General features: G+C 32.5%; 1 protein-coding gene across 1 annotated transcript in view; it reads left to right on the top strand.

The window, feature by feature from the left end:
* The first annotated feature begins 3,795 nt into the window (after positions 1–3,795).
* LOC117113435 (mucin-3A-like) overlaps positions 3,796–8,226 on the top strand; it is a 25,526-nt gene continuing 21,095 nt past the window's right edge. The window contains exon 1 of the mRNA XM_033256767.1: positions 3,796–3,928. The gene's annotated coding sequence lies outside the window, so the exon portion shown is untranslated. The remainder of the gene's footprint in view (positions 3,929–8,226) is intronic.

Here is an 8,226-nt window from a genome sequence, read left to right as displayed (position 1 = left end):
AGAGTGAATGAACTTAGTAATTTAGTTGCATAAACTTCAACGTTAAAACACATTTATTAATTGAACAGCTAAGTGGTTCAGTCGTGCAATTACCGAAGCTTGACACAAATTATCTTTATATATGTATAAATTCTAATAAAATGCTGTGTATTAATTTAACGTCTATTATTATCGTGGAACTTTTGAATTCAAAATGGCCATCTCAGTAATAAATTGCATTCATATTTGGGCACCCAAAAATTGTTAGATAATTTATTGCTTAGAACATACATATTTTAATTTTTTAGTTTAATCCAAACTTTGTTCCAAAATAACCAAAACGTATACATTTCTGGTCTTTAATTTCAGTTAAGTGGCTTGTCAATATCTTCATAACTGTTGCTAGAGACTTACAATCAAGTTTTCTTTGTTAATACATTGATGACCGTCTTTTCATTAAAAGTATGTCTATAAAAAGTTATAGGCTTAAGTTAAGAAAACATCGTTTTACACAATCAACTAATGTGTTTTGAAAAGTCTTGCTAATTAGCCTGGATATCAAGTAAATGGGTACACACAAATTTGTTGTTATAAGTAATCGATTCAGTGATACAGTTTAAATTTCAACTGCCTACAGATACAGCAACGTAACAATGTTTTCTTTATTGATATTTCATATTTTATGCTGTTTTCAGGAGTCATTGATATCATAGTAAATTAACAAAAATGAAAACTTGAATTTTTAGTCCCTACTACCAGCAGTTTGGAAGATATTAAATAGAAAGTTATTATAATACCTGGTATTATTAAACAAAGGGCAGAAATGTTTATTTTCTGGTAATTTTTTGAACAAAATGTTTCATTGAAGCAAAATAATAAAATATTTAATACAAAAACAGTCATTAATGATATAATATGTTAGTAATAGCTAATTTTGAATAAGTATTTAAACATTTTTTAAAACCAACAGTGATATAAATTTATGATTTTTTATTGAGTTATTAAAGATGCTATCTAAAAATCGGCTGGTTCACATATCTGTATTTTTGTCAGAAAGAAATTCGCTTTCCAAGAAGATGTGTGTCATCATGCATCGGCTGTTGTCTTTAGCAGCCTATTTCGCGCATGTTGCTTTTTCGCCACAGGCCTACACAATTCACAGTTTTCACGTTACCAATTATTTTTGTTTGTCTCTGTCTGTAATAACTTCTTGTTGAATCTTTAAAGGATGAAGAACAAGAACTGACTGTAAGCCAGTGTGAAGAATAGAATTTCAATACAGACGTTGCTGTAGGGATGAGGTGTAGGCCAAACTGACGCATGCTCGTCGCCTGAGGAACCACATTTAACTACGATATTCGATATGAAATTCACACAATTTCCCGGTTTATTACGGTTGACGTGATAGTGGTCTTACTACGTAAGAGACCATGTTTTTCTAAGTTTGTTAATGTGTTAACGTTACTTCTACAGTCTGGTAAAATCAATTATGATACATGTAAGCATACATCATTTTAATACGGATAACGTTTCACCATTGAGCTTCTCTGGGTCCTTTTAAGTAATTTGGTTTTGATGCCCTTATTATACTATTATTATTATTTTTATTATTATTATTTTTATTATTATTATTATTATTATTATTATTATTATTATTATTTTAGTTTAGCTTGTTACCACTTTCAGCTCTTGGTTTGATTGTTGATGTTCATTTCAAAACTATAAAATAAATTTTCTCTTCAAGTTCATCCTACCTAGAGAATAATGAAAGCCCTTTATATAGGCCTACACTGGCTGATGAATCAATAGGTCTAATTAACATTCATGTAAGTCTATCAATACTGGGATCCAATTAATTTAATACATTTATATTGATATACTCATGCTATCTATATTGAATGATTGGCGACGCGTCGCCGTTTTTTTTTTTTTTTTTTTTGTCCCCTTTTTTTTTTTTTTTTTTTTTGTTTTTTTTTGTCAGTGGCAGTCTAAGAGGATCGCGCGCGCCTCGTTTTAATCCTGTTTTTCCACTAGGCGAATTTATTCGCGCGAATCGAAAACGTCGGTTCATGCGCATATGTAGTCACATTTCTATCTGAGTTTTCCTACTTTTTACAAAGCGAAAAATTGACAACCAATCAGAGCTTTCGATTCGGAAAACAGGCTGCATTCACATCTGATGCAAAACGAAAATCAGACCGCGTTTCCGATGCACTGAACACCAGCGTCCATTATTATTCAATACACACTGATTCGAAAATCTGATCGATTAAGAGGGCCTTCCGATCCGAAAATTTGGATTTGGTGAGAATGAGGCTTTAGTCATATTGACGTGTGACGTTGAACAAGAGTACCCCCTCATAGGTAAATAAAAGAGCGGAGTTAATTTTGATGAAAAATAATTGAGTAACAATTATTAGACATAGGCCTATTATTTTCGCAAGAATACGTGTCAATATTGAACAGTATGAATAATAGATTTCAAAAGCCAGCATTCACCAAATGGTAAATGCTGGCTTCTTAAATGTTGCAGCTTTCAACAAATTGTAAAACTGCTTTAGGGGCGACCACATGGAGCTTACACCTAACAAGCACCAGTAGAATAGCTTTTGACACTAATACGCTTTATTCGTTGCATGGCAACTTGTATCTCGTTTCAATAGTGGCGATATCGTCTCAAATTTGATTCGATAGTTAATTAAATACAAAGCTTTCATTATTTAGTATCTTAATTAAAGATCCGCTCCCCAATGTTTGTCAGTTGTATATTTCAATTCTCCTTTTAGACGTAAAATCACGTTTGTATAATGCTATACCGTATTGTGTTTTGTTTGAAATACAATTTGCATACGTCATACGTATAAGATTTTAATTACTTAATCAATATATATATAAGGTGTCTTGTTAAATTAAATATTCCTGGTTGCAGTTTCGTTCATTTTCCATGTTGCATATGACAACATTATTCTTAAATAACTAACGAGGATAATAATATTGTGATAATGGTACTAATGATTATGATGCTAGTAAATACTAATGATGAGGGTGATGACTACGAAGATGATGAAGACGTCGATGATGACGGCAGCATCAGTGGCATTGTAAGCTGTGGCGATAGTGTTGATGATGACGATGTTGATGATACTAATAATAATGATGATGATAATAATAATAACAAAAACAATAACAACAACAATAATAATAGTAATAATAATAATAATAATAATAATAATAATAATAATAATAATAACACAGATGGTGATAATGATGATTATTAAGATAACATTACTAAAGTTCAAAATGATATTGATTATATTATTAAAAACCTTAAATACATTCTATTATTTTATGTTTAAATAATAAAAAATGAATCAAATATTCCAACAGTTTAATCAATTCATTCATTTGATAAACAATTTGAGCGTATCCTTGGTTTGAGGCCAAAAAGGTATACGATATCACTTTCCATTTAGCTATAAACCATGCATGGCGAATCACATTTCGAGATTCCAGCATAGGGCAAAATACAATCGCTGCCCGCGGGTCATTTTTTTTTCAAAAATAATCCCACATAGTCGATACGCACTACTGATCTCTTTTCTCTCCTTTTAATAAACGATAGCTGCGTAATGTGTTGATCTAAAAATATGATACTTGGAAGTTGTTATGGGTATCCAAGGAAACCTTTAGAGTTTATTCCGTCGTCAAAAAATACGATGTTTTTGATTGGATAATTGACGCGTACCTCCTCTTCTTGAATGAGAGTTAATTTCGAATTCTTGACGCACGAATAAAGGACGTTCATTAAGAAGTATACGCCGCACTGTTATGTTACGTTTTAATATATATGCTAACAATGTTGGGCTTAAGTTTCTTAAGGAAGTTCATATTTTTATTGCAACAGTTTACCTGTAATTGGTAGTCTTACATAAATCTGAATACTGAGGCGGTAAGTAAATCGTATATAGGCCTAAAAGTAATTTGTAATTAGTTATAATTAATGGTTTGTTTGCACAAATTCAACTATTGGCTGTAGTTACTAAATTATATTACTATTTTTAAGGTCTACTTAGCAACATTAAAACATTAAGGTATAGATAATATTCCCTAGCATGCATACACACATATATTTTACTATGTACTTCTATATGTATTCATGATAATTACTTCATGATCATACGGTAGTCTACCGCTGCCTTTGTATTACTGCTTTTACCCTGCACATGCTCAGTTTACAAAGGGCGTCAAGTGTATAAGAGACAGGTGGGGGGGGGGGCGAATTGCAAAATAAGGCAGTCTTTGTCCGTAGGCCCAAGCCCTGGCGGTGGCAGGGGGCCGCCTAATGCCTTTACCGGGGGCCGTGGGCGAAGTCCCCCACCCCGAAGCTCTGGCGTCTATAGCCTTTTATAAGTCGTATCTAATTAATTTTAAGGAATGCAATTAACATTTATTTCCACACTACAATTCCAAAATACAGTGGTGGGTCCACGAATTCCAAATAGAGGGGGCCCAGAGAGGGACTTTCACAGATGGAGTTTAGACCACCTCAGCCCCACCATAGTTTGAGCTGAGATAAGAAAATTTATGATTATGGCACCTCTAGTTGGCCGGGAATGGTATACTCTCAAACTTGAATTCGGATATAATTTTCTTTTTTCTCCACTTTTAAATTTTGGAAAAAAAATAGGGAGGGTGGGTCATCTGGGCCCTTTGAATCTATCACTGAAATATTTATCATAACTCTTTTTTTTTTCAATTTATCAATTACAATCATAATCACAAATCAATATATTCAATCCAACAGAATGTTACAAAAAAGTATAAAAGAAAATTGAAATTGAAGGATTTGGGAGACTCTCATTAAGACCATGTCGCAAGAATGAGAGCCACCCACTAAATTAAATAATAAATGAAAATGTGAAAAGAAAACAGAACAATTATACACATTTTGCTTTTTAATTTATCTTCAAAAAAGTAATATAAAGCTTTTCAATTCTAGAAAAAAAAATTATAAAAAGCATAATCTAATTTTCCCTTAATATAATGAACAACATAATCAAAATAGATTTTTTTTTAAAATTATATATATTATTATCCTGGTAATTATAATCATGCCCGGTTCATTTTCTCCTCTTTTTGAGTTTTACTTTTGTTTACGATCAAACAGGACTAAGGAGATAGGAAGCACACACAACATTAGTTAGCATTTTTATTTCACTAACATGAAAAGTGATTTACTTAAATTATCATTATCACGGAAGGGGCGGATCCAGACATTTTCTGACGGGGGTGGGAGAAATAGTTGAACATACCCACCTCAGCCCCAGCCCACCATGGTTGAGGCTGAGGTGAGCAAATTTTAAGAATATGCCCCTATATACTGAAACAGCGCCCCCTATGACGCTCGGGAATGCCTCTCACAGGTGGTAAAAATGCTTTTTCAAAGCAATCTACAAAATTATTAACTTTTCCCGACGGGAGACCAGCTCCCTCTCCCTTAGAATTTAGAGCAAATTTGAAAGAATATGCTCCTCTAGACGCTCGGAAGTGGCATTTTCAGATGGTATAACATGCTTTTTCAAAGCAGCCTCCTCTGATATGATCCCCTCCCTTAGACACCCCCTTCCCTCACCGGCGTCGCAAATGACTAATTATAGACCTATATATTCTATTTTATACAGAAGTCGCAAAGCAAATTATGAACAAGGCACCCCTAGATGCTCGGAAATGTCACTCATTCACAGTTAAAATTGAAATATTTTATTTCGATTTTTTTTATTTTTGACAAATGTAGGGGGGGGGGGAGCTGCTCGGCTGGGCACCCCATCCCCAATGGAATAATATATGTCCTATATGTCCTGTCAGAGACATACGGTATTATGCTGTTATGTATAAACAAAGCTCTTTTAGATCAGGGTGCTATAGAGCGAGGATCCTATGGGTAGGATCGCCGCAGGGACCCCTAATTGTTGGTGGCTGAGCATGGATAGGTGTTCTAGTTGGGGACACTACACGTCTTTTTTCCTATTTTACATCCTGGTTTTATGAAATCGTTGGAAAAAAAATCGGCGTCGGCGGGGATATAATGTCACGTTGTGTTCGCCATAAATCAATAGAAAATTCAAAATTAGTGATTTGTAAAATAATCGAGCTCTTCTTTCAGCCACTGCTGTGACCGCCACTGAGCTCATGGGACACTTCCTTATTTTCCCTCTTTCCTCCCTTTAACACATCTTAATTTTTTTCTCACTCTTTTTTTTTTATTTTTCGCGGGACGGTGAGGGAAGGGGCACGGGGTCCCTGCATGATGTCATGGCCAGATTGCGTCAAGTAACATCGGAGTTCGTAAACTTGTAGTATCACTATTAAATAAGTGGAAATAGACAGACCTATCCGTGATTTTTGTTTAATAACGACTATATAAAATTCAATTGACTAGGCCTAACTACAATTCTTTTGAAATCAGGAAAACATGAATCTATGTATGCAGATAATATTTAACACTAGTATACGGCCTTAATAATATAAAAAAGAAATAAATCGTTTATAGTAAAAATTGCACCTTTAAGTTTGTAAAAATGCTTCAAATTTGAACAACGTACATTGTTTTCATTATAAATTTCGCCTCTGATAACCGTTGCATCCATAAAATCGATGGAGTGGTTACTGAGATGGTAACGAAATGAACAAATAATTTTCGTTTTTACTAAGTATAGTCAGTATGGATCCGGGAGTACTCACTGCCCTTGGAACAGAGCACAAGTTAATAGGCAAAATTCATGACAGTCATTCGTAATTGTAGTTGTTCTTTCCACTCGCTTTGAAAAGTGTGGTTTTAACTATAGAAGTTTGGTGAAACGTAGGGGAGACAATTGATATGATGGCACCCTTACTTTAAAAAGTAGGAGACGTGTCCCCACCGATCGACGCCCATGATTTTTACAATTAATTAATCTGTGTTAATAATCTATCTTAAGGCCTGTTTATGACGATAACGATTAACGATAAAAAGGTAAAAATCAACTTTAGAAATTTAAAGAAATAAGAGAAGATTTCATATTAGCACGATTCTATAAACATTTATCGAGTAGGCCTATACGATAAAAAATAATTTTACAAATCAAATCAAATGACGTTATAATTATGGAAAAATATAAAATCGTTTTTACTACTGATTACTAGTCATTTAGGCAATTTTATATATTTAGGCAATCTTATATATGTTATATATATATATATATATATAATTATATATATAGAAAATATAGACATTGGTACGATAAAAAAAATCATACACAGTTGACGTATTATAGGAACATTTTTATTTGGCACGAATATTTTGTCCTGTCTTCAGGACATTCTCAACGTAAATGAGACATTAGAAAATAATGACTGGGTGAAACAACATAAATTTATGTTACATAATAGCAGACTGCAAGGGTGATTAGTGAATGTGTAGCCAGTAGCAAAGCCTAGATCTAGGCTTTGCTAGTGGCTACACTATTTTCTAATGTTTCATTCACAATTTGTGTATATATATATAAGTATATATGTATATGTATGTATATATATGTATATATATAGATCAATAAACATTAGAATATGTATATACACTTTTGTATGTTTATGTATTTTTTTGTTTAGAAATTAAACACAGATCATTGATATTAGATGATAATTTGTTATCCCTTCCCCCTCATTGAAGGTGTCTAAAGCTATTAATGTTAAATTGAATCAATTCCGCTTGAAGTTTCAACTTCGTATTTATATTTAGACAATTTTAGATGTTGTTCGCTAGTCAGCAGGTGTGTGTATATACTCTTTCATCTGCAATTGTCTTTAACGTGAAATATGGCAACTGACAAATTAATTAATCAAAAGTTTCCATAGATCTAGCTATCCATCCTGTTCACCTGTATACGGAAGATTACATTATAATGAAGATGGTTTAGTATTTCCAAATAAATAAAATGATTAATGATAATATTAACAAAATTATTTATGTTAATAATATCATTCTTTGTAGACTCTGATTATATTAATAGTAGGCGTATTTGAAATAATATTAATAGTAATAACAATTGTAATAATAGTGATAACAACGATGATGACGATTATGATGATGATGAATAAAATAAGCTAAACGCCTATGAAATAATCATAATATAATGTGTATATATATATATATATATATATATATATATATATATATATATATACAAAAGGCTTAAATTTCAATATATATAT

Source organism: Anneissia japonica, unplaced genomic scaffold, assembly GCF_011630105.1.
Source record: "Anneissia japonica isolate Jap-2015-1 unplaced genomic scaffold, ASM1163010v1 scaffold493_len2256704_cov171, whole genome shotgun sequence".
Classification (NCBI taxonomy): domain Eukaryota; kingdom Metazoa; phylum Echinodermata; class Crinoidea; order Comatulida; family Comatulidae; genus Anneissia; species Anneissia japonica.
This window is presented reverse-complemented; position numbering and strand designations above follow the sequence as displayed.